General features: G+C 39.8%; 1 protein-coding gene across 1 annotated transcript in view; it reads left to right on the plus strand.

Annotated features, from left to right (window-relative positions):
* Nucleotides 1-27,685, plus strand: part of PDZRN4 (PDZ domain containing ring finger 4) — a 155,615-nt gene that overhangs the window by 38,707 nt on the left and 89,223 nt on the right. The gene's annotated exons all lie outside the window — the stretch shown is intronic.

Genomic DNA, 27,685 nt, shown 5'->3' on the forward strand with positions numbered 1-27,685 from the left:
TGACAAAGTTGTTGCTCATTATTTTCTCAAGTTTTGGTGTCCTGGTCGGATACTACCTTGTACAAATCTAGCCAAGGCCATGTCTTTGGTGTGGCATCTTGACGCCAAATGTGCTAGCGTGTTGAGGGCCTTGCACTGCTTTACACACTTACCTACTGTTGCTCAAGTAGAGATTAGAAAAACTCTGAAAATAGTTCTAGGGGAATTTGCTCAATCAGCCAATCAAGATTTGATTTAGAATAAACCGTTCATTTGGATTTGTACATTATTAGGGTTTGCTCCTGTACACTAAGCAGTAAGGTATACGCTTTAGTAATTCACAGAAATAGACAATCACTGCCCTGAAAGGGGGTTATCCACCATAAGATGATTTTAGTACTTACCTGGCAGGCAGTAATGGACATGCTTAGGAAGGATCTGCGCTTGTCTTGGGGCTAAATGGTTATGTCATGAGATTACCATAATACTGTGGCTAGCATTTTGTGAACTGGTATTTCCTGTTTGACTTTTCTTTTTTTGACTACAAATCCCATAATTCCATTTTCCTCCCTCTCACACATCAGCCACCCAACCCATTGAAACATAAATGTGCTGCATCCATTCAAAAGACCTGTGGTTTTCAATCAGGGTGCCTGCAGCTGTTGCATTAGTTGCAGATTGATCTCTCTCCCATCAAGTGATCGCTCTACCCATTGAAGCAGACAGGCTCCCTGTCATCAGCTGACTAGTGAGTCAGGTCTCGGCAGCATTGCAACCTGGGAAAAATCTGAGACAACAGTAATTTTGTATGCTGTTAAAAATAAATATTGGGGTGAAAATCACATAAGAATTGTGACAAAACCGTCACACACAGGTACAGACACTATATTATGAACTACACTAACTTCACAGCCCCTGTAGCATAGTCAAATAAAAAAAATTCCTGGAATACCCCTTTAAGGAAGATAAAATGTAATACTTTATTAATAACCAATATTAGAAACTATCAGACACTATGCAAGAGTAACCAAACTACACAAAAATAATAAAGATTTCACACGTGACTAGTGATGTGAAAGTGTAAAAGGCAGGTGTAATTGGGATGGGTAGATGTTAGTGGGATTGCGGTAGGGTTGGGTCAAGGTATAGGTTCAGGTACACAGGTAAGCTGATGGATATTAAAGGAGTTGGGTCAAGATATAACTTCGGGTTCACAGATGGACTGATGGATTTTAAAGAGAAGTGTATACCCTATACACTAAAGGCCCCCCTTATTACTGTATTGCTACCCCACTGACATCTACCCATCCCAGTTACACCTACCTTTGACACTTTCACATCACTAGTCACATGTGAAATCTTTATTATTTTTGTGTAGTTTGGTTATCCTTGCATAGTGACTGATCGTTTTTAATATTAGTTATTAACAAAATATTGCATTTTATCTTCCTTAAGGGCAGTGATTGTCTATTTCTGTGAATTATTCTCAATTAAGTGGTTAGTCCACAGCCCTGGGTACATTCTATAATCAGTTTGGCTGTAGCTGACTTCATTTACGCCATTTCTGTGAATTATCAAACACTGTAGTATGAAGCATTGCTGCTTACCTCCTGGTTGGCTGTCATATTTTCAATACAATGCAGCAAATGTTAACTGAGAATGTTAACTGAGCAGCTAGGCATATAATGTATGCTTCAAATGGACTCCTGCCTTTGACAGGAGTCCCTGCTGTATGCAATGTTCGTGAAATGAATCCCAAAACATTCTCATTAACAAAAAATCCAGATTTTTGGGAGATATTCAGAGTAAAATTGGTTTGTGCTGAATCAATTCACTCAACACTAGTATTCAGCTAAAAATTCTGGTTAAAGCTGGGCTGGCAATCAGCTGATCTCCACTTGTCTGGCTTTAGAAACCGTCAGTATTAGCTGCTGATCACTGAAGCTTTTTTTTAATTTCTAAAATAACTTTTTATTAAAGAATTATGTAAGAAAAATGGCAGAAAACAAATACTATATTTTTTGTTATGTTGACATTTGTAAATTAGTTGCAGGAATTAAGTAGTAGAAGGCATATACAGACCTCAGGATATAGCGGAATAGGGTAATCTACTACTGCTGATAACCCTTATCACATCTGACCCAAAGGTTTGGGTAATGGGGGTATCAGCACTACAGATGAAAGAAGGAGCCAGTGATGTTCTTATATTTCCCACAGACATCAGCGAATGTGTTATCAATTTTGTGGCACTTAGAGGATACCTTTAACCCCTTAACGACGCAGGACGTATATTTACGTCCTGCGCCGGCTCCCGCGATATGAAGCGGGATCGCGCCGCGATCCCGCATCATATCGCGTCGGTCCCGGCGCTAATCAACGGCCGGGACCCGCGGCTAATACCACACATCGCCGATAGTGGTGATGTGCGGTATTAACCCTTTAGAAGCGGCGGTCAAAGCTGACCGCCGCTTCTAAAGTGAAACTGAAAGTATCCCGGCTGCTCAATCCCGGCTGGTGAAATCGCGGCGTCCCGAACAGCTGATCGGACACCGGGAGGGCTCTTACCTGCCTCCTCGGTGTCCGATCGACGAATGACTGCTCCGTGCCTGAGATCCAGGCAGGAGCAGTCAAGCGCCGATAATGCTGATCACAGGCGTGTTAATACACGCCTGTGATCAGGATGAGAGATCAGTGTGTGCAGTGTTATAGGTCCCTATGGGACCTATAACACTGCAAAAAAAAAGTAAAAAAAAGTGTTAATAAAGGTCATTTAACCCCTTCCCAAATAAAAGTTTTAATCACCCCCCTTTTCCCATAAAAAAAATAAAACAGTGTAAAAAAAAAATTAATAAACATATGTGGTATCGCCGCGTGCATAAATGTCCGAACTATAAAAATATATAATTAATTAAGCCGTACGGTCAATGGCGTACGCGCAAAAAAAATTCCAAAGTCCAAAAAAGCGTATTTTGGTAACTTTTTATAACATTAAAAAATGAATAAAAAGTGATCAAAGAGTCCGATCAAAACAAAAATCATACCGTTAAAAACTTCAGATCACAGCGCAAAAAAGGAGTCCTCATACCGCCCCGTACGTGGAAATATAAAAAAGTTATAGGGGTCAGAAGATGACATTTTTAAACGTATAAATTTTCCTGCATGTAGTTATGATTTTTTCCAGAAGTGCGACAAAATCAAACCTATATAAGTAGGGTATCATTTTAACCGTATGGACCTACAGAATAATAATAAGGTGTCATTTTTACCGAAATATGCACTGCGTAGAAACAGAAGCCCCCAAAAGTTAAAAAATTGCGTTTTTTTTCGATTTTGTCGCACAATGATTTTTTTTTCCGTTTCGCTGTGTATTTTTGGGTACAATGACTAATGTCACTGCAAAGTAGAATTGGCGACGCAAAAAATAAGCCATAATATGGATTTTTAGGTGGAAAATTGAAAGGGTTATGATTTTTAAAAGGTAAGGAGGAAAAACGAAAGTGCAAAAACCGAAAAACCCTGAGTCCTTAAGGGGTTAATTTCAAACCCATTTTTCTGTAGACAGATGCATCTAGATACTGATTTAGGGGCTGCTAGACAGTTTTTTAGGGATAAGCTAGGGTGATACGATTGTAGGGCTTAGTTTAGGGTGAGATAAAGGAGAAAGCTTCACATCTTTCATTGTAGCAGACAATAATTATTTCTGAAAAATAGAAATAAGTTTAAAAGGTGGTTGGGATCAGAGAACTAACTTTTCAACCACATTGGAAGGGAGTAAGAGGACAGACCTTGATGCTTTCCTTTAACTATAGCTTAAAGGGGTACTCCAGTGGAATTTTTTTCCATATCAACTGGTGCAAGAAAGTTAAACAGATTTGTAGATCACTTCTATTAAAAAAAATCTTAATCCTTTCAGTACTTATCAGCTGCTGAATACTACAGAGGAAGTTAAATTGTTCTTTTCTGTCTGACCACAATGCTCTCTACTGACACCATTGTCTGTGTCATGAACTGTCCAGTGTAGGAACAAATCCCCATAGCAAACCTCTCCTGCTCCAGACAGTTCCTGACATGGACAGAGGCGACAGCAGAGAGTACTGTGATCAGACAGATAAGAACCTCACAACTTCCTCTGGAGCATACAGCAACTGATAAGTACTGGAAAGATGAACATTTTTTAATAGAAGTAATTTGCAAATCTGTTTAACTTTCTGGCATCAGTACCCCTTTAAGTGTATTATCAGTAAGAAATGTCAGGCAGGGTTGGAGTTCTGTCACATACATCAGACAAGTTCATAAATAATTTTTTAGGCTAGAGGTCTCTAACTGGCTGCTTATAGTAGGATACTCAGATTTCTGTTGAGGGATTGGCAAATAGGCAACTGCATGAGGGAAGCAGTGAGTGCCAAACATCAAAGGTGGCTTTTGTGCACTGGGGCTTTCTAATGAAAAACCATCAGTGATCAGCTGTAGTTTGCTGCTTGGCTTTCCTGTAGTGACCCATTCTAATGGAAGAACCAAGGAGAAGAGAAAGAGTGGTGCAGTTGCCCATAGCAACCAATCAGATTTCTTCTTTCATTTAAAAGTAAAATTTTGTCCCAAGCAGAAAATATCCCCTCTATGATATCCAGAAAGCCTAATGTTGCCCACTGGCAGGATTTAATGTGGAATCTATGTGGGTTACATACAGAACTCTGGTTGGGTAGCCTGGATTTGCCCCATTGAATGGGTCAAATTTGTGAAATACAAGAGTAAACATTAAACATCTGACATGGATTCCCAATAGTTTTATTTCCATGGAAATGCCAGTTGTAAATGTAACATAAATGCATACAACTAAATAAAACATTTATTTTTTAAACATTTACAATGAGGTTGTTTTTTTTTTTACACTAAGGTTTGCTTTGCCTGATTAAATTAAACTGTTAAATTGCATATTAGGTCTTAAGCTTATTAAATGCATTCTTTTAACTGACTTGAATTATATCGCCGTTACTTTCTCTACAATAAAATGAATCCAATAGGGCTTTCAGCACAACAGACTGTCTCCTGAGGCCAGGGAAATATACAGGATTGCGAGGAATATAAGAATGAAGAATCCCTTGTGTCTGTCTGGATTCTAGGCTGTTTCTTCTTTCCTACCACTGTCAATATTATTTTCAATCTTTTACCCTCCTCTGCGAGCTTTAACTAGAATACTGATATACTGTACAAGCATTATTGAGAGCATAAAAAAACAAAAATAGCTTCCTAGGGAATTTGACAAACTTGTTTCATATGAGCAAATAGTTGGTGACAAGGAAAGAAGAGTTGCAATGTTCCTGAGAGCATCTCAGTACTGAGATTACTCTAGTAGATGTAGGAGTCTGTAGGAGCACAGCGGAAAGAGACAGATCACATAATGAGGACAAAGAATCAGCCTTCCCACAAAAGGATTGTGAAGACGAGAGAGGATGGTTGCTTCTTGGCAGGTCATTCCCATTGCACCCTGCTAGCACTGATAAGCATGTGCTTGACAGTGTCTGATACTGATGTTAGCACACCTCTCTGCTCACTGCAAAGGCATGAGGCTTTGGGAAGGGATTGATAAGAAACACAATGAATAAATAAATAACAAAGCCCATTAGTCATTTGCATTGCATTACTAAATAACTATGCTCCCACTGGCATTTACCTGATTGGGAACAGTACATTTAAGAGGCCAGAATGATTTATTGTTTCCAGTGTATCAGCGTGGTGGAGAAAAGGGCTAAATAGTTTCATGGGATATTTTAATATTTTTAAATAAACCCACATAAACAAGTTTATTTACTCATATAAACTAATAATAAAAAAAACTTGAGCAATAAAATTTCATTATAAATAGGATATTCTTACCACCATTTTGCTTGGAGCTATGCAATAAAGTGGGGCTAAAAAGTATTTAGTCTGCCACCAATTGTGCAAGTTCTCCCACTTAAAAAGATGAGAGAGGCCTGTAATTTTCATCATCGGTTTACCTCAACTATGAGAGGCAAAATGCGGAAAAAAAATCCATAAAAATACATTGTCTGATTTTTTAAGAATTTATTTGCAAATTATGGTATAAAATAAGTATTTGGTCACTTACAAATAAGCAAGATTTCTGGCTCTCACAGACCTGTAACTTCTTCTTTAAGAGTCTCCTCTGTCCTCCACTCGTTACCTGTATTAATGGCACCAGTTTGAACTTGTTCTCAGTATAAAAGACACCTGTCCACAACCTCAAACAGTCACACTCCAAACTCCACTATGGCCAAGACCAAAGAGCTGTTGAAGGACACCAGAAACAAAATAGTAGACTTGCACCAGGCTGGGTAGACTGAATCTGCAATAGGTAAGCAGCTTGGTGTGAAGAAATCAACTGTGTGAGCAATTATTAGAAAATGGAAGACATGCAAGACCACTGATGATCTCCCTCGATCTGGGGCTCCACGCAAGATCTCACCCTTTCATGTCAAAATCATCACAAGAACGGTGAGCAAAAATCCCAGTAATGGACATGCTTAGGAAGGGTCTGCACTTGTCTTGGGGCTAAATGGCTATGTTGTGAGATTACCATAACACTGTGGCTAGCTTTTTGGGAACTGCTATTTCCAGTTTTTTTTTTTTTTATGCAAATCCCATAATTCCATTTTCCTCCGTCCCACACATCAGCCACCCCACCCATTGAAACATAAATGAGCTGCATACATTCAAAAGACCTGTAATTTTCAATCAGGGTGCCTACAGATGTTGCATTAGTTGCAGATTGATCTCTCTCCCACCAAGCGATTCCTCCACCCATTGAAGCAGACAGGCTCCCTGTCATCAGCTGACTGGTCAGACTAGAGTCAGGTCTCAGCCGCATTTCAACCTGGGAAAAATCTGAGACAACAGTCATTTTGTATACTGTTAAAAATAAATATTAGGGTGAAAATCACACACAGGTACAGACACTATATTATGAACTACACTAAATTTACAGCCCCTGTAGCATAGTCAAATAAAAAAAAATCCTTTAATACCTCTTTAACCCCTTAACCTCTTAAGGACCCATGACGTACCGGTCCACTCCCGTTCTATGGCGCGGGGCAACGGCCGGGACCCGTGGCTAATAGATCGCAGCACTGATCGCGGTGCCGCGCGCTATTAACCCTCTAAAGTAAAAGTAAAACAATGCCGGTTAGCTCAGGGAGTTGTTTGCAATCGCCGCAGTGAAATCGCAGCATCCCGAACAGCCGTAAGACACGAGGAGGGTCTCCTACCTTGCCTCCTGGTGTCCGATTGCCGAATGACTGCTCAGTGCCTGAGATCCAGGCATGAACAGTCAAGCGGCAGAATCATTGATCACTGGTTTCCTATGAGAAACCAATGATCAATGTAAAAGATCAGTGTGTGCACTGTTATAGCCCCCTATGGGAGCTATAACATTGCAAAAAAAAAAGTACAAAAAAAAGTGAACAAAGATCATTTAACCCTTTCCCTAATAAAAGATTGAATCATCTCCCTTTTCCCATAAAAAAAAAACTGTGTAAATAAAAATAAAAATAAACTTATGTGGTATTGCCACGTGCGGAAATGTCCGAATTATAAAAATATATCATTAATTAAACCACACGGTCAATGGCGTATGCGCAAAAAAAATTTAAAAAGTCCAAAATAGCGTATTTTTGGTCACTTTTTATATCATGATCAATAAGCCCTATCAATGCATAAAAGGAACCGCTAAAAACTTCAGATCATGGCGCCAAAAATGAGCCCTCATACCGCCCCATATGTGGAAAAATAAAAAAGTTATAGGTGTCAGAATATGACAATTTTAAAAGTATAAATTTTCCTGCATGTAGTTATGATTTTTTCCAGAAGTACGACAAAATCAAACCTACATAAGTAGGGTATCATTTTATTTCTTATGTAGGTTTGATTTTGTCGTACTTCTGGAAAAAATCATAACTACATGCAGGAGAATTAATACGTTTAAAATTGTCATCTTCTGACCCCTATAACTTTTTTATTTTTCCGTGTATGGGGCGGTATGAGGGCTCATTTTTTGCATCATGATCTGAAGTTTTGCATTGATAGGACTTATTGATCATTTTTTCATGATATAAAAAGTGACCAAAAATGCACTATTTTGAACTTTGGAATTTTTTTGCGAGTGATCCATTGACTGTGCGGTTTAATTAATTATATATTTTTATAATTTGGATATTTCCGCACACGGCGATACCACAGATGTTTATTTTTATTTACACTGTTTTGTTTTTTTAAATGGGAAAAGGGGGGGTGATTCAAACTTTTATTAGGGAAGGTGTTAAATGATCTTTATTCACTTTTTTTTCTCAATTTTTTTGCAGTGTTATAGCTCCCATAGGAGGCTATAACAATGCACACTGATCTTTTTCATTGATCAGGGGTTTCTCATAGGAAACCACTGATCGATAATTCTGCCGCTTGACTGCTCATGCCTGGATCTCAGGCACTGAGCAGTCATTCGGCGATCAGACAGAATGGAGGAAGGGAGGGACCCGCTGGCAGTCCTGTAAGCTGTTTGGGATGCCACGACTATCGGGGCGATCCCGAACAGCTCCCTGAGCTAAAGGCATTGTTTTACTTTCACTTTAGACGCGGCGTTCAACTTTGAACGCCATGTCTAAAGGGTTAATAGCGCACGGCACCGTGATCAGTGCCACGATCTATTCGCCACGGGTTCCAGCCATTGCCCCGCGCTATAGAACGGGAGCGGACTCATGACGTACCTGTACGTCATGGGTCCTTAAGGGGTTAAGCCAGTACATGTCCTGGCCCGTCTGAAGTTTGCTAGAGAGCATTTGGATAATTCAGAAGAGTATTGGGGGAATGTCATATGGTCAGATGAAACCAAAGTAGAACGTTTTGGTAAAAACTCAACTCGTTGTGTTTGGAGAAGAAATAATGTTGTATCCAAAGAACACCATGCCTACTGTGAAGCATGGGGGTGGAAACATCATGCTTTGGGGCTGTTTTTCTGCCAAGGGACCAGGACGACTGATCCGTGTAAAGGAAATAATTAATTGGGCCATGTATCGTGAGATTTTGAGTGAAAATCTCCTTCCATTAGCAAGGGCATTGAAGATGAAACGTGGCTGGGTCTTTCAGCAGGACAATGATCCCAAACACACCGCCCGGGCAACAAAGATGGGGCTTCCTAAGAAGCATTTCAAGGTCCTGAAGTGGCCTTGTCAGTCTCCAGATCTCAACCCCATAGAAAACCTTTTGAGGGAGTTGAAAGTCCGTGTTGCCCAGCGACGACCCCAAAACATCACTGCTCTAGAGGAGATCTGCATGGATGAATGTGCCAAAATATCAGCAACAGTGTGTGAAAACCTTGTGAAAATTTTCAGAAAATGTTTGACCTCTGTCATTGCCAACTTAGTGTATATAAGAAAGTATTAAGATAAACTTTTGTTATTGACCAAATACTTATTTTCCACCATCATTTGCAAATAAATTGTTTAAAAATCAGACAATGTGATTTTATGGATTTTTTTTCTCTCATTATGTCTCTCATAGTTGAGGTATACGTATGATGAAAATTACAGGCCTCTCTCATTTTTTTAAGTGGGAAAACTTGCACAATTGGTGGCTGACTTAATACTTTTTTGCCCCACTGTATATATGTACAGTTTGAGACATTTGCATAGAATTAATTCATTTAATGAGATTGAACATAAGTGTACATACATTTTGTGATATAGTAGCTATTCTGTAGATATTTCACCAGGGAGTTAAATAGCGGGAAAAGCGAGTGAAATAGTGTTTTATGGTGCTGATGCCATTATTTGCAACCTATGCATCTAAGGACAAAGTATGCGTATAACTGTTTTATGCTTTTGCTTTAGCACCCTATATTCTTAGAAGAATAACTTTATGTATACTATCCTAAACAACTTGCTTAACCCCTTAAGGACCCAGCCCATTTTCACCTTAAGGACCCAGGCATTTTTTGCACATCTGACCACTGTCACTTTAAGCATTAATAACTCTGGGATGCTTTTACTTTTCATTCTGATTCCAAAACATATTCTACTTTATGTTAGTGGTAACATTTTGTCGATACTTGCATCATTTACTTTGAAACTCTCTGCTTATAAGGAAAATGGACATCCCAAATAAATTATATATTGATTCACATATAAAATATATCTACATTATGTTTGCATCATAAAGTTGACATGTTTTTACTTTTGGAAGACATCAGAGGGCTTCACAGTTCAGCAGCAATTTTCCACAAAATGTTCTAAATCAGAATTTTTCAGGGACCAGTTCAGTTTTGAAGTGGATTTGAGGGGCCCTCATATTAGAAATACCCCATAAATGATCCATTATAAAAATTGCACCCCTCAAAGAATTCTAAATGACATTCAGTAAGTGGGTTAACCCTTTAGGTGTTTCACAGGAATAGCAGCAAAGTGAACGAGAAAATAAAAAATCTTCATTTTTTACACTCGCATGTTCTTGTAGACCAAGTTTTAGAATTTTACAAGGATTAAAAGGAGAGAAATCCCTCTAAAATTTGTAACCCAATTTCTTTCGAGTAAGGAAATACCTCATATTTGTATGTCAAGTGCTCTGTGGGTGCACTAGAGGGCTCAGAAGGGAAGGAGCGACAATGGGATGTTGGAGAGTAAGTTTTTCTGAAATGGTTTGTGGGGGTATGTCACATTTAGGAAGCCCCTATGATGCCAGAACAAGAAACAAAAACACGTGGCATACTATTTTGCAAACATCACCCCTCAAGGAACGTAACAAGAGGTCCAGTGAGCCTCAAAACCCCACAGGTGTTTGATGAATTTTTGCTAAAGTTTGATGTGTAAATTAATTTTTTTTCACTAAAATGTTGTTTTTCCCCAATTTTTACATTTTTACAAGGGGTAATAGGAGAAATTGTCCCCCAAAATTTGTAACCCAATCTATTCTGAGTATGGAAATACCCAATGTGTGGACGTCAAGTGCACTGCGGGCGTACTACAATGCTCAAAAGAGGAGTCACATTTGGCTTTTGGAAAGCAAATTTAGCTGAAATGGTTTTTGGGAAGCATGTTACATTTAGGAAACCCTATGGTGCCAGAACAGCAAAAAAACAAACAAAAAAAAACAAACAACCACATGGCATACTATTTTGGAAACTACACCCGTCAAGGAACGTAACAAGGCATACAGTGAGCCTTAACACTCCACAGGTGTTTGATGACTTTTCATTAAAGTCGGATGTGTAAATTAAATTTAAAAAATTTCACTAAAATGCTTTTTTCCCCCCAAATTTTACATTTTTACAAGGGGTAATAGGAGAAAATGCCCACCAAAATTTGTAACCCCCTTTCTTCTGAGTATGGAAATACCCCATGTGTGGACGTCAAGTGCACTGCTGGAATAGAAGTCGGGGCCTTGTGCGTTTACAAAGCCCCCCGTGGTGCCAGAACAGTGGACCCCCCCACATGTGACCCCATTTTGGAAACTACACCCCTCACAGCAGTGAGCATTTACACCCCACTGGCGTTTGACAGATCTTTGGAACAGTGGGCTGAGCAAATGAAAAATGACATTTTTCATTTTCACGGACCACTGTTCCAAAAATCTGTCAGACACCTGTGGGGTGTAAATGCTCACTGTACCCCTTATTACATTAGGTGAGGGGTGTAGTTTCCAAAATTGGGTCACATGTGGGGGGAGGGTCATTTGTTCTGGCACTATGGGGGCTTTGTAAACACACAAATTTTCTCTCCAAAAGCCCAATGGCGCTCCCTCTCTTCTGAGCATTGTAGTTCGCCCGCAGAGCACTTTACATCCACATATGGGGTATGCTCTTTTGGGGGGCTTTTTTTTTTCTTCTTTTTACCCTTATGAGAATGAAAAATTTAGGGTAACACCAGCATTTTAGTAAAAAAAATATTTTTTTTTTCATTTTCCCATTCAACTTTAACGAAAACTCTGCAAACATCTGTGGGGTGTTAAGACTCACTATATCCCTTGTTACGTTCCATGAGGGGTATAGTTTACAAAATGGGTCACATGTGGGTATTTAGTTTTTTGCGTTAATGTCAGAACCGTTGTAAAATCAGCCAACCCTGTGCAAATCACCAATTTAGGCCTGAAATGTACATAGTGCGCTCTCACTCCTGAGCCTTGTTGTGCGTCCGCAGAGCATTTTACGTCCTCATATGGGGTATTTCTGTACTCAGGAGAAATTGTGTTCCAAATTTTGGGGGTATTTTTTTCCGTTTACCTCTTGTGAAAATAGAAATTATGGGGCAAAAGGAGAAAAAGCCCCCCAAAATTTGTAATGCAATTGTTCCCGAGTACAGAAATACCCCATATGTGGCCCTAAATTGTTTCCTTGAAATACGACAGGGCTTCGAAGTGATTACTACATTAGGGATTGAATAGGGGGTGGACATAGGGGTATTCTACACCAGTGATTCCCAAACAGGGTGCCTTCAGCTGTTGCTAAACTCCCAGCATGCCTCGAGAGTCATTGGTTGTCCGGAAATGATGGGAGCTGTTGTTTTGCAACAGCTGGAGGCTCCGTTTTGGAACCACTGCTGTACGATACATTTTTCATTTTTATTGTGGGGTGGGGGGGACAGTGTAAGGGGCTGTATATGTAGTGTTTTACACTTTATTTTGTGTAGTGTAGTGTTTTTAGGGTACATTCACACGGGCCGGGGTTTACAGTGAGTTTCCCACTAGGAGTTTGCCCTGCAGTGGAAAATTTACCACTGCTCAAACTTGAAGAAGGAAACTCACTGTAAACCCGCCCATGTGAATGTACCCTGTACATTCACATGGGGGGGGCAAACCTCCAGCTGTTTCAAAACTACAACTCCCAGCATGGACTGACAGACTGTGCATGCTGGGAGTTGTACTTTTGCAACAATTGGAGGCACACTGGTTGGAACACCTTCGGTTTTTTGACCAATGTGTGCTGCTGCAATCCTCTTTATTTGTATACTCTGCATTTGCCACAGCAGCGAGCACCCGTGTATAAGGTTGTTGTGCTGGCTATTTTTCTTTTTGCTTCTTTATACAACTCAGGGGGAATGGCACCCTCTTTAGCTGTGCACCCCTCCCCCTTTTTCACAGGTGGTATTTTAAATTGTTAAAGGATCCAACATGTCACCCAGTCAGAGGCTATATGCCCAGCAGAGGTGAGTGGATATGAGCGTTAGGCTCAGAATTTGTGTTAGGGTCCATCCTAAATGAGGCTAAATGATCTCCCCGTGGTGGATGGGGGGACACGTTTTGATCAAAAAGTGCGCTGAGAGCCTCAATTTTTTGACCATTGTGTGCTGCTGCAATCCTCTTTTTTTGTATACTCTGTATTTGCCACAGCAGCGTGCACCCGTGTATGAGGTTGTTGTGCTGGCTATTTTTCTTTTTGCTTTTTTTTTTTTTTTTTTGCTTGTTTCAGTTAGGTTATGTTACCTAAATCAGTATTTTCCAACCAGTGTGCCTCCAGCTGTTGCAAAACTACAACACCCAGCATGTACTGATCGCTGAAGGGCATGCTAGGAGATGTAGTTATACAACAGCTGAAGGTACGCAACTACAAACTCCCAGCATGGCGAGACAGCTGTTTGCTGTTCGTGCATACTGGGAGTTGTAGTTTTGCAAGATTTAGAGGGCCACGGTTTAGAAACCACTGCACAGTGATCTCCAAACTGTTGCCCTCCAGATGTTGCAAAACTACAAATCCCAGCATGCCCAGACAGCAAACTGCTGGGAATTGTAGTTTTGCAACATCTGGAGGGCTACAGTTTAGAGACCACTGTACAGTGGTCTCCAAACTGTAGCCCTCCAGATGTTGCTAGGCAACAACTTACCGGCTTCCGTAGTCGCAGGATTGCCGCACCAGGGAGAGGATCGCCGCCCACCGCCGATCACTGCTCGTAAGTGGACCTCCACCGCTACTCCGGTCACAGGGCAGTTCCCCGGTTCTGCCCGGATTACTGTGGCTGGGCAGAACGGGGGACTGAAATTTAAACCCCCCCCGCCCCCGATCACTTTTGACCGACCAATAGCAGGGATAGGAGGTAGCACCCCTGCCACCTCACTCCTATCCCTTCAGGGGGATTGTGAGTGTCTTAGACAGCCCAGATCCCCCTTATTTTCAGGATCACCGAGACCTGTATGTCCCCCAATCGCCGCAGATCGCCGGTCTGAATTGTCATCCTGGTCCGGTCCTGGCCTGGCAGTGGGGACCAAAATTCCCACGGGCATACAGGTAAGTTCCAGGGTGTCGGGACGTACCTGTACGCCCTGGGACCTTAAGTGGTTAAATGGGCACTGTCATAAAAAATTTCTTTGCTATTGAACTCCTTATGGTAAGTAAAAAAAAACTTTCTAATGTACTTTGTTTGAAAAAAATGAAGTTTTCTTTGTTTTCTTTGTGTTAAAAAAAGCTGTCACTAGGTGTCTCCCTACTTGTCCAGAGAATATTTCCCCCTATCGCTTGCACAAACTAGGAAACGCAGTCTGGAGTGTTGAGGGGTGTGTGCAGTGTTAGCCAATCATAGCTTATCTCACACACTGAACTGCTCTGGACTGTGTGTAGCAGAGTGACGGAGTAAGTTCTCTGTATGGCTTCAGATGATGTCACGCCTGCTGGGTAACGCCCCTTCCCAGTCTGTGAATCTGACTGAGACTGAACAGAAAATACAGAGCAATATCAAGGTATGAAACTAAAAAAATTATAAAAATAAAGGCAGGGGGTGGTTTATCATGATGGGGGCAGTGAACTGAGAGGTTTATAACATTTAACAAGATCATGACAGGTATTCTTAAAAAATTATTATCTAACAAAACTTTTGACATGTCGATAGGAACCCTCTTTTTCTTATATAGTGTTTGCGTCCATGGGCGACTACCCTATTGCAAACATATACCATATTTATCGGGGTATACCACGCACCGGCCTATAACACGCACCCTCATTTTAACAAGGATATTTGGGTAAAAAAAGTTTTTTACCCAAATATCCTTGGTAAAATGAGGGTGCGTGTGTGTGCATGCGTATACCCCGATACACCCCCAGAAAAGGCAGGGGGAGAGAGGCCGTCGCTGCCCGCTTCTCCCCTGCCTTTCTGGGGTCTAGAGCCCTGCTGCCGCCGCTTCTCTACCGCTGGCTATCTGTGCCGCTGCCCGTTGTCTCCCCCTGACTATCGGTGCCGGCGCCCCATTGCCGGCGCCGATAGCCAGGGGGAGAGAAGCGGCACCGGCAATGGGGCAGCGGCGCCGATAGCCAGGGGGAGAGAAGGGGCAGCGGCACCCATTGCCGGCACCGCTGCCTTGTTTCCTCCCCCATCCCCGGTTGTATAATTACCTGTTGCCGTGGTCGGGTCCGAGCTGCTTCAGGCCTCCAGTGTGCATCCCCTGCGTCGTTGCTATGCACTGCACGGCGCGGCGCAATGACGAGTGACGGGAGAGGCAACGGGGCAGCGGCGCCGGCAATGGGTGCCGCTGCCCCTTCTCTCCCCCTGTCTGTCGGTGCCACTGCCCCATTGCACCGATAGCCAGGGGGAGAGAACGGGCAGCGGCACCGATAGCCAGGGGGAGAGAAGGGCCGGCAGCAGGGCTCTAGACCCCAGGACAGGCAGGGGCAGAGATGCCGGCAGCGATGGCAGGTCTCTGCACCTGCAAAGCCGCTGCAGTTCATTGATTTAAAGCGCCCGCTTTAAAGCATTGAACTGCAGCGGCTTATCGGAGTATAACACGCAGGTACACTTTAGGCTAAAAATTTTAGCCTAAAAAGTGCGTGTTATACGCCGTAAATACGGTAATCAAAACAATGACTGCCACTCACTGTCTCATAGAAGACTGCTACATGTTTGATAGAAGCTTGGAGGAACAAAAACGCTATATTCTGCCTAGACTGGGTTTTTAATAAGGGAGTTTGCAAATGAGTGGATTACAAGTGTCACTAGACTATTTTCTTATAATTGAATATTGGATACATTTTACTCCATTCAGTGAGAAGAGTTCAAGCTAATGGGACTGTATTCTATCTGCAAGTACTTTAATAACTTCACTTACACATATATGTTGTAAAAGAAACTCTTAAAGGGACAGTGGCCAACTATATTCACTCATCTGTTTAAAAAAGGATAACAGTCACTGAAAAGACTGGGTTGCATTTGGATTTGCACAAATAGTTCAGTAAAGTTTCTAAGTTGTTTTCACATTATCCAAATGTCCAGAGTTGTCATTCCTGCACTTCACACTACACGGACAACTGATTTGACAAAAGAATTGTTGGGCTCACAGAGGACCCTCATGTTAGCTATATCACCCTGCTAAGTGGCCTCACCATCTGTATGCCCAAGGGACTACTATTTCTAGGTAGTCTGCACCAAGACACCTATTATCCCTGTGGACTAAATTAGTACTCCATTACAGCTCTGGGATACTTTATCACTCCATTCAAGCCAATTCTAGCCTACAGAGTATGCCTGTAGGGTGTGTTTTTTTGATGAAACATCTGTGTTGGAATCTGTTTAACCCCTTAACGACGCAGGACGTAAGTGTATGTCCTGGTGAGCACCAGGACATACCAGGACATACATTTACGTCCTAAGCATGACCGCGAGCTTCGGAGCGATGCCCAGATCATGCGAGGCAGGTCCCGGCTGCTGATCGCAGCCAGGGACCCGCCGGTAATGGCGGACATTCGTGATCCCGCGAATGTTCGCCATCAACCCCTCAGATGCCGTGATCAATACATATCACAGCATTTGCAGCATCGCATTCACTAAAATGGATGATTGGATCGCCCGCAGCGCCTCCGCTGCCTTCCCGGTGTCTTTTGCTCTGATCTGCCCTCCCACAGACCAGAGCAGAAGATGACCGATAACACTGATCAGTGCTATGTCCTATACATAGCACTGAACAGTATTAGTAATCGAATGATTGCTATAAATAGTCCCCTTTGGGGACTAATAAAGTGTTAAAAATAAAAGTTTAAAAAAGTTTAAAAAAATTAAGTAAAAAAAATTTGAAAAACCCCCTCCCCAATAAAAACGTTATTGTCCCATTTTCCCTATTTCACCCCCAAAAAGTGTTAAAAAATATTATATATACATATTTGGTATCGCCACGTGTGTAAATATCTGAACTATTGAAATTAAATGTTAATGATACCGTACGGTGAACGGCGCGAACGTAAAAAAAAAAAAGTCCAAAATAGCTGCTTTTTTTTTTACAACATTTTTATTCCAAAGAAAATATATAAAAAATGGATTAAAAGTTTTATATAAGCAAATATGGTATCAATAAAAAGTACTGATTACGGTACAAAAAATGAGCTCTCATACCGCCGCTTATACAGAAAAATGAAAAAGTTATGGGTCTTCAAAATAGGGGATTTTAAACATACTAATTTGGTTAAAAAGTTTGCGATTTTTTTTAAGCACAACAGTAATAGAAAATTATGTTATCATGGGAATCATTTTAATCGTATTGACCCAAAGAATAAAGAACACGTGTCATTTTTACCATCATTTGTACGGTGTGAAAACAAAACCTTCCAAATTTTTTATTTCCCCACACAAATAGTATCTTTTTGGTTGCACCATACATTTTATGGTAAAGTGAGTGATGGCATTACATCAGACCACTGGTCACGCAAAAAACAAGCCCTCATACTAGTCTGTGGATGAAAATATAAGAGTTATGATTTTTTGAAGTCGAGGAGGAAAAAACAAAAACGTAAAAATAAAATTGTCTGAGTCCTTAAGGCCCAAATGGGCTGAGTCCTTAAGGGGTGAAAATCCTTAATATGTGAACATAGACTTGTCACCAGTTAATCTGAAAAAAAATTTCTCCAGAATACCCCTGTAAGCTCACATGTGTGGATTTGGTGTGGATTGGCTGTGCATATTTTGGCAGTTTACGAAAAAGCAGAGGTACACCAATCCACTTATATATCTATCTCTAGATGCACCACATTATACTTCTGTGCCTCTGTCTTTATAACATTGAAATGGCAGAATGGTCTTTGGACCCACTCATACAAGAGGTCATTGCAGTAACTACTTTTTCACCCCCTTTATATGCTTCCTTGTCTATCACATGTTTAACACCAGAATACTCCACACCTTTTCTTGCATTGTACAGAAAAAGATGTCTCCCAGCCTCCAAAGAGAATAGGTGGAGGAGGGGATAAAATAAAAGAGAACATGCCCCTGAAGTACGCTTTAGTACATTGAAGTAGATTTTAGAGCTCTTTTTCGAGATCTATACGATAAGACATCAGAGATCATCAGTAGTAGACTACTGTATACAGAATCCATTTTTGTGTATTATATTCTAAGCTGTGCAGCTGCTTTTTGGGGGGCATTGGAGGCCAATTGAAATGGATATCTTTTAAGCATATCAAATCCAACAGTCGGTTATATTTGAAGAAATCATTTAGTTTTTTCTGCGGTAATTTCAGATACATTTCAGATACTTTTTTTTTTTACAACTTATTCAGGTTACTTTACTTTAAAGTCTATAGTGAATTATAAAACACACTTCATATACAGTGTTATGGTTTGTGGCATTTTTGGTCAATGGCATTTTTTTTCAGGGCCCAATTTTCTCGGGGTATGGTGGATATTCCAGTGTTTTTCCAAGAAGAATTTCTATGGGACTGTAGACTAGTTAGATTAAGCTGCATGTTTCAAATGACACAAAATCAAAAATAAAAAATGACAAAAAAAATTTGATGTTGGAAATAGTTGAAATGTATGTTTTTTTTCCAAGAGCTTTAAAGCACTGAAAAAAACTATAATGCTTATATAAGTGTTAGTTATTCACATTTCTACTGAGAAAATTACACATTTTAGGTATTATTTATACAGCAGCCCAATGATTTTCTTCTCCATTTTTCTTAAAAGTAGGTTTACGTGGAGTGTTGAAATGAAGATCAAAATTAGCTTCTCTGTGCTTTGGGAACCTTGTCAAACAGATGTTCTCTGTTCACCTACTGATAGGACCATTTGTTTCTTGCAATACTGAGGCATTACAGCTGCCCTAGTTAAGGTATAAGGGTTCTTCCAAGTCCATTGCTAGGAATTCATAGTACGAACAAAAGCATTCGAAACCCAAGCAAGTTGGTGTGTTTGAGTAGCACATCTTCCACCGCGTATTAGATATGTTCTAACATCTGCTGCGTTGTTATGGTAAGCTGTCACAGTGTTATGACCATGCTGTACAAAAAGAAATTGACAAATACACCCACTTTAATGGCTTCAAACTACCTGTTAATGATCGCGGCAGAAGAACCTGCCTAGCAGTCTGAGCCTTCAATTAAGCATCTGTCTGAGCTGGAAACAGACCCTCTAATTGGCAAGAAGCAATCTCCCAGCAGGTTTCACAAGATTGATTCACTTATACCTTAATGTTACTTATTTGTGCTATTTTTGTTGTAGTGGTGTTTATTGTATGTCACATCTATTATTGTTATTTCAATCAGTTTTCTATTTCCGTCTGTCAAAGCACTTTAAACAAGCATTACTACTATACCTAATTATTTTAGGCAGTCCTGCTCCGTTTGGCTGGCTTGCCGACAAATGAAAGCGTTCAGCGGTTTTCTGAGTGCTTTGCTTTGTATAGTTTGGTCATTTCACGAGACCTCATTTTTGTCTGATATACCAACATTTTGTTCCCTGCATGTGAAATGCTGCTGAAGAAGACACATTAGTCCTTGCTATTTTAAACTCTCCTCTACAATCCTGAAAGCGAGAAAAAAGGTTAATGAGCTGTTAAAATTAATCTCCATTCTGCCTGATTATATGCGTAATTACCAAAAGATGACGCTAAGGACACCTCCTTTGACATCTGTACTTGCCATCCTAGTAACACTGAGTAGGCAGCATATGGTAGCAAATGTCTTTTGATCTCGCTATTAAAATGTTTCAAATATGAGATGGCAAAAAGAATTGAGACATGACCTTTAATTTCTTACTACACCGTACAGAATATTTTATGAAACTTGTACCAGGCAAAAGTTCTTCTTTAACATTTTTACTGTATGATGCATTTAGTTCACCTTTTGAAGCCCAGTATACAGTATGCTATCCCTGCCAGTTTCTAGTATTTTGCTTATTTGACTTTAATGGGAAAAACACATGCCTAAGGCATTGTTCGCTCTTCCATTGCTTACCAATAGATGAAATCTGTTGGATTTATTGTGAGCCAATGGGGTTCAACAAGATTCATTATAAGATCATAATCAATACATCAGAATCTATTTGATCCCTGTAAAAGTGGAAGCCAAGATGCCAGATTGAACAAAATCTAACCAGGGTATAATAGGCAGTGAGCTACCTTGATGGATCACAATAATAACCATGTGGCAGAATTTCCTGACAGTTTTGTGGTGTGTGAGAAAAGACCAGTAAAGCATACATAAGCTATCACCAAGTATTGCTGGAATGACTTGTTTCAAACAGAATCAGTATTAGCAGAGGTGTAATAATCACGGTCACAGGGGATATGGCAGTGGGCAGGCCAGCAGGAGAGGGAGCCCTATCTGGGGATTTGGACACATGTTCCAGAAGCATGGCTTTTAACTGTGTGTGTCTTGCATCAGAAGCTCAGAGAGGAGGAGCCACAGGGGACAGAGCGCCAAAAGCTGCAGGGGAATTATAGAGACGTGAGTGATTTTTATTTTTCATGTGGCAGTATGGGGGTATAATACAATAAAGGGAGCCTAGAACTATATGAAGGTAGTATAAAGGTCCATTAATATATAGGGGCAGTATGGATTCCTACTACTATATGGAGGTAGTATCGGGACATAATTAAATCTGGGAGCAGTTTGTGGTGGTCTAATACATGTGAAGCAGTGGAGAGGCATACTACTATATGGAGGCAGTATGGGGGTTTAATACAATATAGGGCAGTATGGAGGCCTAATGCCTTATGGAGAGAGTATGGGGGCTACTACTTTATGGGGTAGTATGGGGGCCTACTACTATATAGGGACAGTATAGAGGCCTACTACTATATGGGGCGGTATAAAAGCCTATTAATATATGGGGGAATTATTTAGGCTCACTTCAATATAGGACAATAGGGAGGCCTACTACTAATATGGAGGAAGTATGGGGACCTGATACAATATGGGGACAATAAGAGGGGCCTACTACTATATGGGGACGTAGGGAGGCCCTGCTACTATATGAAAGCAGCAAGAGGTGAAAATTGTGCTGGAGTGAAAAGCCTAAAATGTTGTCCAGCAGATTCTGTGAAGAAGAGTCATAGTGGAGGGAAATCTTCATGATGTCCTTGGCCAGATGGAGAAAAAAAAAGACATCACTGCAGTGTAATCATTTATATGATCTTCAGATCGCTTGCGTACAGCTGGTATCTACCACTATATGGTCACTGTATGTGGGCATATCAGTGTTTGTAAAGTCGATTTTATTCAGCAACAGTTTAGCAGTATGAGTCAATGGGCAGCCGTAATGATAGTGGTAGTCATGGTATAACTGTATAATTCGTCCTTTACTGGTAACATACAATCCTATTAATATGCACTTGTGGACATATTTTATTTTGTCTGGAGGTGCATTTTTCTTTTTCACTGGTATTATTAGTAATTTTGGTTATTAGTTTTTTTTTTAATCCCTCTAATTGTCGAGCAAAAAACTGAGTGTGTACATACCCTAACTCTGCATGGACATTATGTTATGTGACCTCAACTTAGGAGAAATGATTAGAAGTTCCTTTAACAGAAAAGTTTGTCAATTCATGTTACAAAAGCTGAGCAACACCTGACTAAAGGCCCATGTGAATACATAGATCTTGTGGACCTATGGCATTATTCACCTTTAGGAAATTTGTTGGGTGATATGGTAATGAATGGATGCATCATAAATAATGGTTATGGGTCTATAATAAGGAATCTCAGGGGCAGTGGTCTATAAAACACATAAAATTATTATGAATAATTCCTCACATTAGGGTACAAATTCAACAAAAATTTCATTAGAAATAATACTTTGTCTGCTGGGGCTTAGATAAATAGTGTATAACATGTAAACAGCAGGAATGGGCATAAGGTAAGAGTAGAGATAAAACTAAACATTTTTGACACTGGCTTAGAGACTAAGATGGTAAGAACTCCAACATTGCAGAGTTCCAATGTTTAAATAAAAGATTCCAAAATTGATTGTTTTTTTTCCAATGGTAATTTGGACAAGACAAATATAGTATGTATGGCATATTTCAGGAGAGCTTGAGGGCATGCTAACGCTCATTGAGTAAACATCCCAGGTGCTATGGGGACAAATAGTGGAAAGAAACTTCTGTACAACATCCTCATTGAAACTAAAAGCATAGAAATATATAGATGTCTCTGCATCTCTTGGCAAATTCAAAGAATAGAATCTGTCAGTATTTAGGCAAAAATCCTCATTAGTGGGTCCAAAATATTGCGGAAGTACAAATTCACTGCAGTATGAGTATTCCTTAGAGTTTTAGAGCCGCCGCTGATTTACTGAACTGCAACCCACACGCACACTTTAAGTGGTATTTGACAACATTTGATACATAGTTCCTTAAACTTTTAAGTGACAGCGTATTTGTCTTTCTTTTAGTGATGATTCAGATTTTGAAAATAAAAAACCCACATCTATAGGCTCCATATAGGGCCCAACCACACTGTTGAATTTCAGCACGGAGATTCTGTTTGCAGCAGGCAATGCCAAACTCCACTGATGGCAATGCACCAATGTGGTTTCTGCCAACATGTTTATTCTTTTGCAGAACAGTGAATCAAAATCCCATTAAAAACAATGGGCCTCAGCAAGGGGCCAAGTGGAATTCCATAGTGGAATTTTTGGGGCAGAAAAACTCCACCAGTAGTAGGGTATGCTTCCATATCAAGCTATCCTTAATTCCAATGTAAGTTTCTGTATCACGTCCCTTTTTTTTCATGCTGTTTTAGGCATTCATCATTAAGTTAATGGAAGTTGAAAATTGTGTCTTTTTAAAAGCATTTTGGGGGTGTTTTTTTTTTTTATCAATGTTTGATGCTTTACTGTGGCTTTATTTGCCCAAGTAAATGTACTCTAAAATTCTTGTCTTGAAAAAGGGAACTACACTACAGGGTCACCTACAATAACCTGAATAAACAGGTATATAATGCGGGTGACCCTGTTCTTAATGCTTTTTAACGGGTAATAGCCTTTCAGGAGATATCCATTTTGTTGCTAATGTGATATTAGGTATTTTCTTCTTAACTGCACTGGAGGTGGGCTCCTGCTGTATGTACAATGATTTATCCCGCCTACTCTGGTTATAGCCACACACCCTTTGGGTGATAACCCTTCCAATAACTCTGCCCCTTCACAGACATGCTGAGGAACAGAGATGAATATGTATGCAGAGTTATTGGCCGAAAGGGGGCGGGATTTGCATGAGCAGGAGAAAGCATTGCTCATACAGCAGCAGCCCACCTTCAGTGCAGTTAAGAAGTAAATACCCCATTAACAACATGAGGAATATCTCCTGAACGGGACAATTATTTATTTCAGTACATTAACAAATTTGAATAAAAAACTAGGAGTGGAATAAAAAAAAAAGAGAAGTTGTAGCTGTCTGTCTTTCTTCATTAAAGGGGTACTCCAGTGGAAAACATTTTTTTTTTAAATCAACTGGTGCCAGAAAGTCATACAGATTTGTAAATTACTTCTATTTAAAAATCTTAATCCTTCCTGTACTTATCAGCTGCTGTATGCTCCACAGGAAGTTATTTTCTTTTTGAATTTCTTTTATGTCTGTCCACAGTGCTATCTGCTGACACTTCCATTTCAGGAACTGTCCAGAGCAGAAGAGATTTTCTATGGGTATTGCTCCTACTCTGGACAGTTCCTGACATGGACAGAGGTGTCAGCAGAGAGCACTGTGGTCAGACTGAAAAGAAATTCAAAAAGAAAAGAACTTCCTGTGGAGCATACAAGTACTGGAAAGGTTAAGATTTTTAAACAGAAGTCATTTACAAATCTATTTAGCTTTCTGGCACCAGTTGATTTAAAAAAAAATTGTTTTCAACTGGAGTACCCCTTTAAATCAAAACCTAAATGTGTAAGAAGACCCTAAAGAACATGATGTGATGTTGGGATATCGGAGAATATAGGCGGAAAAAGGTCTATTTACAGGAAAAGTGAGTTGTTGCTTTTTTATACAACACTTCATTAATCTGAGTCCAGTGATGAATGGAGTGTAAATTACAACAACCCCTTCTCACGCCTCTCCCCGTACATTGTTTTGTGTGTTTGAGGATATGTTTCTAGCTATCTTTTTCATGGAAGTGATTGTATAATTGCAGAGTAAAGATTAATGCTAATCTAATGATTCCATAAGGACACTTCACACAATAGCATCTTGCACCAGACTGCATGCCTTCATTTTTCAATCTGGCCATAAATTTTGGGAATTAAATAGTAAGTAGCAGTGATTGCAGCCCTGGTCTCTGAAGGCACTCTCTGCAATGAAAATAAATGAACACTCTCTCACACAAAGACCGCTTCATTGTGGTCATTATGTGCAGGGGCTGAAATTCACTAAGAGAAGCTTTCTCGCATGTCTGGGAACATGCCAATGTGTGAATTATACTAAATGGAAAGGGTTGGAAACACATATAGTACTTCTAACCTACTATACTGGATGAATCATTTAACTGCTAATCATTACTGACTATAACGCTACTTCATGTGTGTATAGTAGTATGAGTTTATAATACCAATATTATAAGTACAATATGTAGAATTATTATTTGTGTGTATAGTAGTATGAGTAGTACCAATATTATATGTTGCAATATAATTATTATGTGTGTATAGTAGTATGAGTAATGCCAATATTATATGTTCAATAAGTAGAATTATTATGTGAGTATAGTATGAAATACTATATAGTAATACGTGTGCAGTTTATATACTTTATACTAACAAAAAAGACAAAAGAAAGCTAGTCTTCAGAATATCACACAGTCTAAGACCAACTACAAAATCAAATTTGGTCACACTCAACGTATATAATAAAAGTATTAGGAAATCAGTGTTAGAAAGGGTAGTGTTGAGATTGAGTTGAGAAAGAGTTGAGATCCCCAAAAATAGGCAGCTTTTATTCACGAGAGGCTCCATGATGAATCAGGCTCCTTTAACGTTGCTCATCGTTTTTGTAGCAAATCAGGACAGGAAAAGGGGTGGGGTGGTTATTTAACTTGTCGCTCATTCCCTTTTCAAGTCTCCTCTACCTTCTCCAATCCAAATGGGAGATACAATATTGTATCAGGGAGCCTTTCCAATGTGCCAATGACCTTATGTAGTCTATATGCCCCCAATACATCACAACTGCCCTTTCTCACCAGAACCTTTGCTCATATCTCTAAACTTCCACCCACAGCATTATTTATTTGGGAGATTTCAATCTTTCATTCTCTGCATCAGTTGATCTGTGATCTGTGTTCCAAAAAGAAAAGAATCTGAAGTATTCAGCAGCTAATAAGTACTGGAAGGATTATTATTTTTTATAGAAGTCATTTACTAATCTGTTTAACTTTCTAATACCAGTTGATTAAAAAAAAAAAAAAAAAAGAAGGTTTCCACCGGAGTACCCCTTTAAAATTGCAGGGCCCTTGTGGTCTATTTCAAAACCACAAGGGTGGCTTAAAACATGATTGCACCAGTGCTGAACTGATTATTTGATCTCTTTTATATTTATTGTATACATGTAAAAATAAACACTACCCTTTCTAACACTGATTTCCTAATAGATTTATTATATACCTTGAGTGTCACCGAATTAAATTTAGCGCTTGGTCTTAGACTGGGTGATATTCTGAGGACTAGCGTTCTTTTTTGTTTGTCTAAATTCACATCTGTAGCTATAGGTGTTGTTTAAGTTAATCTTGTTTATTTAATTGTGAGCTGCACCACTCTTTTTTTATTTTTCTTCTTGTCATATATACTTTATATTAGGAGAAACCTCTAAGTCATTTGGGACAACAAGAGGCAGTTTAAGAAGGGGGTCTCAATGAGTATAGTAGTCATTGTTGTCAGTGTCGTCACATAGATAAGAGAAGTAACACAGAGTCCCTCACAATGGGGGCATTTGCTCAGATATGTGTGATGTAATTAATTTTTTTTTTTTTTTTTTTGCGTGACTACATTACATGGCCACAGAGCATTTGGGCATTTGATAAAAATTATGGAGGATACACATTTTCAGAAATTTCACTCTTCACATACACCAAAAAGCTAAGCTAAGTTTATGCTGGTGTAGTTTCGTGACTTTTTGGTATTTTTTGTGACTTTTTGAAAAAAGCACAGTTGATAATTTCATTACCACTGCACAAGACTAACCTTAACAGCTTGTTTGTACGCTCTTTTTTTTTTTCTCAAAAAATTGTCTGAGGTGCAGTGCTGCCCCAAAATAGAGAGAAATCTACACACAAAAACAGCTGTAAAGACAATGATAAATGCCCATCATAGTTCTTTTAAATAAAAGGTGAATCCCTTACACAAAGCCAAAGAAAAATACTTCTGACAGTGGGGGGTTTGGTGAAAAACTAATTTTTACCTAACTTCTGATGTAATTAGATACAGTGCATATACTTGGAATGTAACTTGAGTTGGCACAGCTTGGAAGTACAAGTTTTACAGTACACCTGTAGACATAGGAGAAGCAGAATACTAGTCACTGTCCCTTTAGGATGGTTTGCAGACTATGCTTTTAGCAGATATATTACTTTGGTGCTTTCTTTCACTAGTACTTGAATATGTCTAATGCAGATGTAGACATAAGTATGTGATTCTTTGATATACTAGCTTGGGGTTCTAATTTCTTGAGCTAACTGAACAAGGATTATCATGGGAGGTGAACTGTGGCAAAAGAAAATGTAGTGCTTCACTTTTATGGAAATGGCGACACTACACTCGTATCCAGGAAATCGTATCCAGGAGAAATTCCCCTAAATTTGCAGAAAAGGCATTGCCCCATGACCGGAGGCAAAACTAATGTAAAGACAACAGAGTCCTTGTGCATCTTAACACTGCTATATGCTTTGGAAGAATGCTGAAGAATTTATTAAGAACAGCGGAACTTGTACATTCTAGACAACAGGCTTGACTTTGATTGTAGACAGGACTAGCCTGACATTAGCTTTACCTAGGCTCACTATTGCAGTCTCCTCATCAATGTGAAAGGAACTAAAGAGTAACATATGTGGTAACCCAGTACAGAAGAAAGTGTTCTTCTGTACTCCTGCCCATCCTATGTGGCAGATGCTGCTTCACTGGCCGTCTTAGGCCCACATTCCTCAGGACTCTATATAATGCAAAGTTATGCAATGGTTCATGTATTGGTATTTTCTATGTACTTGTCACTTTAAACCATAAACCTGTTGTCAAGGACCTTGTTGTTAGGGGAGTATGCAGGGGTGAACCATGTGACTTATCTGCCCAATGGGACTTCTCAAAACCTGCTCCACATATAGTGTACGAAGAGTTCAGAGTTCAGTTCCTAGCTGAGATACAGTTGAGAAAAGTCTGTGGAGTCTGTGAGGTGATTCTGAAGAGACCTGAGGCCTAGTCCAGCAACCACGCATCTTCTACAAGTTAACCCCTGCTCCTGGGTGAAAGTCAAAACCTTGCGGTAAGCACTAAAGTCTTGGGGATTC

Source organism: Hyla sarda, chromosome 4 (assembly GCF_029499605.1).
Source record: "Hyla sarda isolate aHylSar1 chromosome 4, aHylSar1.hap1, whole genome shotgun sequence".
NCBI classification, from domain to species: Eukaryota; Metazoa; Chordata; class Amphibia; order Anura; family Hylidae; genus Hyla; species Hyla sarda.